Below are 8,348 nucleotides of genomic sequence, written 5' to 3'. Positions count from 1 at the left end.
ACTACTATTAGTAATAGCAAAAATAATAACTCATTCATTTTAACATCAGTGATATTTTTAAAGTTCCTACTGTTATCATTCTTTCTGATGCTTAAATTTATTTATTTATTTTATTTATTTCACTTTCCCAAGTTTATTGAGGTATAAATGACAAATAAAATTGTAAGATATCTAAGTGCACAATGTGATGATTTGATATATGTAAACATTGGGTCAGGATTTCCCTCATTGAGTTAATTAACACATTCATCACCTCACATAATTACCTGTTTCCTTTGTTTGGATTTTGTTGAGAACATTTAAGGTCTACCCTCTTACCAAATTTCAATTATACACTACAGCGTTGTTAACTAGAGTCACCATGTTTTACATGAGAGCCTCAGATTTTATTCATCTTACAGCTGAAAGTGTGTACTTCTTTGATTCACCTTTCTCTATTCCCTCCACCCCTCAGCTCCTGGCAATCACTTTTTTCCTCTTTTCTGTGAGTTTGACCTTTTTTTTTTGACATTCCACATGTAAATGATACCACTCACATTATATTAAAATATAAGAAGCAGAGAGTAATGGCTTAATTTCACAAGTATAGAAAGTGAGCCACTGAAACATTAATTGGTTTACGTTATGTCACACAGAGTTGACATCTGAATTAGGTGTTTCTAGCTCCAAAGCTCATGCTCTATCTAATACAACAAATTGTCTTCCAGAGTCCTCTGTTAGTTGAGGGTCAAAAGACATGAATTTGAATGGAAATTATGTAATTATGTTCAAACCATAAGTCACCGTACCTGTGTAAAATATTGAACCGACAATGTCACATAAAGTTATCTCATGATTTTACCAGTCTATCATCTAACTTTTGACTTTATGATGTTTATTGCTATATGAAGATTTCTTATTTTCAAATTATGTAGCCCTATTAGTCTACATTTGTCTCATTGCTTCTGGTATGGTGGTATTGTGATGAGTGTTGATTTTCATGTGGAGAAAGAGGCTTTTCTGAATAAGCATGATTTAATATTTAAAATTTAATTTTTTAATGTTTATTTTTGAGAGAGAGAGAGAGACAGAGAGACAGAGCATGAGTGGGGAAGGGACAGAGAAAGAGTGAGACACAGAACCTGAAGCAGGCTTCAGGCTCTGAGCTGTCAGCACAGAGCCTGATGCAGGGCTTGAACTCATGAACAGTAAGATCATGACCTGAGCTAGAGTTGGATGCTTAACTGACTGAGCCACTCAGGTGTTCCTTAATATTTAAAATTTTAAATCAAGTTGAAAGCAACACAAATAGAAGATAAAAGTGAGTAGAGTTCACACACACAAAAAAAAGGAAAACCCAAAGAGAATTACTTTCTTAGATTAGAATGATGTGGCAGAAACCCTATGTGAGGGAAATGCCCTTTCAATACTTAGGAGAAAAAAAGGAAGTGAAAATACCAGCAACTACATCTTTGAGGCATTGTGAAATTAACTAACTGCAGAATATGCTAAAATGATAAATTGCTCTAAAAAATGCAAAGTGTTATGACTCACAATGTCAGATGAAAGTAGCATCTTGAGAGAGATCCTGCCAGTGATTCTACCTGGTGTTGATTCTGCATTTCCTCCAAAGGGATAGAAAATAAGGATGGAGGGTAATTGCGCTCTTTCTATGGTATGGTTTTTGCATCAATCAAATCTCCCAAACAACTGAGTGGAGTAAGAGCGATGTGCACCACAGCAAAGGAGTGTTTGCTACCCCTCTTTTACCTGAATTCACTTATCTGATCTCTTGTGTGACTTCACAGTCACGCCACCATCGTCTTACTTTGATCTCTATAAATAGGTTGGTTTGAGAAGTACAGTTGAATTCCTTAGCTCGGGGCCAGGGAAATGGTAAGCATTTAATACATAACAGTCTGAGAGCCATTCATTTCTCTTTCTAGATTTTATTTTTAACCAGTCTACACCTTTATTTACTTCCTTTTCAGTTGGTTTAAGTCCCTGAGGGGAAGCATCACACGGAGTCTGTGGCCAATGGCTTTAGCAGGAAGGTTGCTTCGGAACTTGGCGTGAACCACGCCACTGTGTCCATGAGCACGAGTGACTTTTCCCCAGATGACTCTGGCTTTATTCGGTGCGCCACCAGGAGCACTGCGTTGTTCTTCGCTTTGTACACATACGCGCACATCTCTTGCCTGGATAGAATTCAGTTTCATCTCGGCATAAACACCTTCAATTTTAAGCAGAACTGTGTGCTCCCTCTGGTCCTGGAGACCCTGCTTATAGCCAGCGAAAATGACCTTGGACCACAGCCTTCCAGACATATTTGTCATTTTAGAAGTCCTGTTCCCAGCAGGCCCCCACAGGTTCCAAGATGACGGAATGAGCCTTTTTAGATTTTTTTGTGACAATGTTTTTTTCTCTGTTCATATTTTTGTTCTTTTTCTTTAGTTTTTTGGAGCAGCAACTTTTTTTTTATTCTTAAGTCTCATTTTTATATATATGCACCACCTTGATCATTTCACACAGATCTAAAATAAAGATTCATTCATTCATCCAGTACATGGTAAATGAGCAAACACTAAGTTTAAGAAAACTTTACGTGTGTTAGATTGCTTAATCTTCTCAAGGAACCTAAAAAGTAGACAGTAATGACTTCATTTCACAAATGACAGAAACCGAGCTACAGAGAAGTTAATTGGATCACCTTATGTCACACAGAGCTGAGACTTGAATTAGGTGTCTCTAACTCCAAAGTCCATTGCTCTACCTAGTACAAGAAACTGATTTTCGTAGTCTTCTGCCTAGCTAGGGGTCAGATCAAAAGATTCAGATTTTAGTGGGAATTATGTAATTGTTCTTTTTTATCTCCCCCTAGAACCAGAGTTCCAAGAAGGCAAGAAATTTTTATGTGCACTTTATGGCCCCTAATAACTCCTCAATAAATATTTCTCGAATGAGTCTCTGGAATATAACATGAAGCTATATATGGTCACTAAGCTTTGTATGAAGTTGTTATCAAACCCTATAGTATACGAAATTGAGAGAAGGTAGGAAAGAGGACACCAGGTAGAGTGTTCAGAGAAGATGATATGAATCAGGTAGTGGGATCTATTGGTTGGGGAGGCTTGGACAGAGAATAGGCTGGGGAGAACTTTACATAATGCTTGTGCAAAGGCAAGAGGCTAGCAAGGTAGACCAAGTGGCTTAAACAATTCCTGTGTGTGGCTAGGGAAAGAAGCATCATACTGTAGGCCAGATTCATAGGGCCTTGAACATGAAGCAAAGTGGGTTGACCTAATCCTGTAGATGACGGAGGGTGAAAGTAAACAGGGAGTAGAGGAGTTTACTCATCTTTCAGAGCCTTTGGAGGAAAGCTTCCTTCTTTGGCCTATGGCGTTTAGGTACTGAGTGTCCACATAATCTAGATATCTTAGCTATATATCCCAGTAATACAGATGCCCAGTACCACCCAGAAATACACAGATATTAAATGATGCAAATGTCCTCAGAGAAACCACGAAAGGTAGTGGTTTTCTTACCCCTTGTAGAGTTATCTTTCTGTCCAAGGGGAAAGATTCCGTGTAGTTATTTATGACGCAGTTTTTCTGAGGAAGTACTGGCTGGGAAATCAAACTGCTTGTGTTTTGCTGGGCAATGCATTGCCAACAGGGCCCGTGCTGGGCCGCAGGGCTGTTTTCACATTCACAGAGGTTACTGCTCTCCTTTGCTTGCAGGAGTGTTGTGGTACTGCTTCTGCGGAAGCATAACAGGGCTCCTTGGCTGCTGTTTTGAGCAGAAAATCAGGAAGGAGAGGCATTATCCTCGTGAAAATGCAGCAGGCTCCATTGATTGCGTTGAACGCTAATTCATTTTGATGTATTGCAATGTATGTTTCCCTAGAGTGTATGTAGTACCTCTTGGCCATCCCATTCCAGGCCACTTAATGGTTTCAGAATTGTGTTATTATATTTACTTAAGTGATTTGCATGTCTCTTTTATTTTAGCAAAAATGTCCCTTTTTTAGCAAAAATAAATTCCTCTCTCAACTATGTGTCTTTGTCAAGCTAGATCTCTCCCTTGCCTTTGAAAGTCAAATTTATGGAAATGAAACATTTGTTCACTTGTTAATGCACCCTTTAAACACAAGATCGCCAGTCTGTGAAGCTTCAGTGGAATTACTGTCCCAAAGTGGTTAGTGATCTCTCTGTGTCTCTCTGAATCCAACAAGTGATTTTCATATTTGCCTTTAGTTGACATCCTTAGAGCATTTCCCAGTTTCCTCTTTTATTCTTTTCCTCAGCTTCTTTGCCATCCAACTATCCAGGTTTCTCACATGTCTGGCTACTCTTTTCCAGTCTGTGTGTGTTTCCTTCCTACTCACTCCTCAAATACTGGTATTATGCCTTAGGGTTCCTGGTCTGATTCTCTCACTCCCCATAGTCTTTCAGAGTAGTCCCATTTCTTTCTTTCTTCTTTCTCTTTCTTCCTTTCTTTCTTCCTTTCCTTCTTTCTTTCTTTCTTTCTTTCTTTCTTTCTTTCTTTCTTTCTTTCTTTCTTTCTCTCTCTCTCTTTCTTTCTTTCTCTCTCTTTCTTTCTTTCACTCCATTTCTTTCTGTATGCTACTAATTTTCAAATCCCAGTGCAGACTCTTGATTTATCTCTTAAAGTCCCAAAGGCAAAGGAACACAGTATTTCCAAATTTTAGCTCACTTTGGTTTTTGTTCTCAATCTAGCTGATAGTACTGTTTCCTAACTCATGGCTAATATTTTCCTTGCTATATTACACAGATCCTGAGAATCCTTTTTAACCTTTCAATGTCTTTGTCCATACACCCATCCCCTTTATCCCACCATGAGCTCAGCTGCATGGAACACCTTTGTAAGACATTTTTTTACACTACAGCTTGAATTATTTTCTTATTATTATCACCCAGCTTTAAAATCTTTAATGACTTCCTTTTGCTTTAGGATAACTCCCAATTGCTTAAAATTTCTTTCAATGCCCATTCTCACACTTTTGATCTCACACTGTGAGTGGACACACAGTGCGAGTGGGGGAGGAATAGAGAGAGAGGGAGACACAGAGTCTGAAGCAGGCTGCCCACTCTGAGCTGTCAGCACAGAGACAGATCCAGGGCTCAAACTCATGAACCACAAGATCATGACCTGAGCCAAAGTCGGATCCTTAACCAACTGAGCCACCCAAGTGCCCCTGGCCTTACTGAACTTTTAACTTCACTTAAAATTATTCCATTTCAAATACCTTTACCTCCTACCAAGGCCCTTCAGGGTTGGGTCAGGAGCCTGGGGCAGACCCGGTAATGTCCTCCCTGAAATGTTGTCTTGAACTTCCTCTAGCTCTGGTGGACCATGAAAGATCTGAGCTATTTTTAATCCCTCAGGGATTGCTCCATTGGTCAGTCATTAAATAAATTTGGTTGGTGGTGACCAGAATGTTTTTAAAATGAGATAGAATAGAAAATAACAGAGTGCTGGACACATAGTTGTAAGCAGTGTTTCTTGAAAACTTTGTTGAAATCCTTTTGTAAGGAATGTTAATCTCATCCTTCTTGCCAGCAATATTTTCTCTGCTTCCTTTAGGCATTGTTTCTTTTGAATGTGCACCCTATACCATCTGTAGTTCCCTTGTTACCAGTCAGAACATGAACCCAACGCACAAAGGAGAATGGAGCTGAGAGAATCACAGAGAAAGGGAGACAGAACTGCGGGAGTAGGAAAGCCGTGATGCTTGCTATTCCTCGGAACTTCCAGTTGTATAATACAGTCCATGTCCTTATTTGTCAGCCAAAATCACTTAGATTTTTTGCTTGCAGAAAAACATCTAGTTGATACCGGGCTCATCATATTCTTTTATCACCATATACTACTTCCCTCCAGGTCTTCTTCGTGCTGGGATAACTGCTTTTTGGCTCACCCGTAATGTCCCTCAGGTAAGATACAGTGCTTGGCATGGAAAAGGCATTCAATTAATACTCATCACACAAAAGGATGAGGATCCATTGTGGGGAAAAAGGGAGAATGAATAAACACACTTTACAAGGTACTTAATGTTGATTAAGGCTAGGGCCTAAAATCTGAGTACACAAAGCAGTGTTAAGGGAGGTTTATAGTTATAAATGTGTACATTAAAAAGGAAGAAAGACCTCACATCAGCAAATTAATTTTATGTCTCAAGCCAGAAAAAGAAGAACAAACGAAAACCAAAGCTAACAGACCGACAGGGGATAACAAAGGTTACAGCAGGAATAAAATCAAATAGAGAATCTGAAAAAATAGGAAAAAAATCGATGAAACTAAGAGTTGGTTTGCTGAAAAGATCAACAAAATTGAAAAACCCTTAGCTCAAATAACCAATAAAAAAAGACAGAAGGTTCAAATAACTAAAATCAGAAATGAAAGAGAGGACATTACAACAAATGTCACAGAAATAAAATATATACACAATGGAGAAGAATTCTATAAACAACTGTACACAAACAAACTGAACAATTTAGAAGACATAGAAAAAATCCTAAAAACACAGAGCCTACCAAGACTGACTCATAAATAGGAAGCTCGAACACATCAACAACAAGTTTTTGAATCAAGGACTTCCAAAGAAAGTCCAGGACCAGACTGGCTTCGTTGGAAAAGTCTATCAAACATTTGAAGAAGGATTCATACCAATCCTGCTGAAATTCTTCAAAAACAAACAGACAGAAAAATGAACAAACAAACAAAAGCAATCAAAGAGAAGAGAACATTTCCTAGCTTATTCTATGAAACCAGCCTAAGTCAGGCAAAGCCACACAAGAAAACTACAGACCAATATCCTTGATGAATATCAATGCAAAAGGCTTCAACAAAATATCAAATTGATTTTAACAGCACGTTAAAACAATTATATACTATAACCAAATAGGATTCATTCCTGGAATCCAAGAATGAGTCAAAATACAAACATCAATTGATGTAAACACCACATTAACAAAATGAAGTTTAAAACTGTATGATCATCGGGGCACCTGAGTGACTCACTCGGTTAAGCATTCACTTCGGCTCAGGTCATGATCTCATGGTTCGTGGGTTCAAGTCCCATGTCAGGCTCTGTGCTGAGAGCTAGCTCAGAGCCTGGAGCCTGTTTCAGATTCTGTGTCTCCCTCTCTCTCTGACCTGCCCCTGCTCACACTGCTTCTCTCTCTCAGAAATAAATAAAACATTTTTAAAATAACTATATGATCATCTAAACTGATATAAAAAAAAGCATTTAATTAAATGTACACACTTTGATAATAAAAACTCTCAATAGATTAGAAATAGAAGGAAACTACCTCAAAATAATGAAGGCCATATATGAAAAGCCCATTGGCAACATCATATACAACAGTAAAAGACTGAATACCTTTCCTCAAAGATCTAATACAAGGAAAGGATACCCACTCTTTCCATTTTATTTGACATAACACTTAGGAATCTTAGAGCAATTAGGCAAGAAAATAATGCATCCAAATTGAAAGGAAGAGATAAAATGATCTCTTTTTACAGAATCTGAAAGATTCTTTTAAAAAATCTGTTAGAACTAATTAACAAATTCAGGAAAATTGTAGGATACAAAATGAACATTAAAAAATCAGTTGTGTTTCTATATACTAACAATGAACAATATAAAAAGAAATTAAGAAAACAATAGCATTTACATTAGTACAAAAATTAATAATGAAATATCAGGAATAAGCATAACCAAAGAGGTAAAGGACTTATACACTGAAAAGCATAAACCATTGACTAAAGACCTTAAAATACACACACACACACACACACACACACACACACACACACACACAAAGAAAAAAAACAGCTCATGTTCAAGGATTGGAAAACCACACTGTTAAGATGTCCATACTACCCAAAATCATCTATGGATGCAATGCAATCTGTTAAAATCCCAAAGGCATTTTTTACAGATATAAAATTTCATCCTAAAATTCAAAGCACTTCAAATAGACAAAATAATATTGAAAAGAAGAACCGAATTGGAGGGCTCACACTTCCTAATTACAAAATATATTATAGAGCAACAGTAATCAAAACACTGCGGTTCTGGCTGAAGGACACACAAATGCACAAGAGGAAGAGAATAGAGAGCCAGAAATCAATTCTCACGTAAATGGCTAAATGATCTTCAACAAGGGTGCCAAGACCACTCAATAGAGGGAAAAAAAAGTCTCTTCAACAAATGATTCTGAGAAAACTGGATACCCATATGCCAAGGAATGAGGTGGGGTCCCTATTTTATGCCATATATGAAAATTAACCCAAAATGGATTGAAGATATAAACATAAGACACAAAACTACAAAATTC

The 8,348-nt window shown here is 37.6% G+C and overlaps 1 pseudogene; it reads right to left on the bottom strand.

The window, feature by feature from the left end:
- Window positions 1-1,955: 1,955 nt before the first annotated feature.
- LOC144222218 (large ribosomal subunit protein eL33 pseudogene) lies at window positions 1,956-2,306 on the bottom strand (annotated as a pseudogene).
- Between the last annotated feature and the right edge of the window lie 6,042 nt (window positions 2,307-8,348).

Source organism: Crocuta crocuta, unplaced genomic scaffold (genome assembly GCF_008692635.1).
Source record: "Crocuta crocuta isolate KB4526 unplaced genomic scaffold, BGI_CrCroc_1.0 scaffold101, whole genome shotgun sequence".
Taxonomy (NCBI): Eukaryota; Metazoa; Chordata; class Mammalia; order Carnivora; family Hyaenidae; genus Crocuta; species Crocuta crocuta.
The sequence above is the reverse complement of the archived record's forward strand: the minus strand, read 5'-3'. Positions and strand labels throughout refer to the sequence as shown.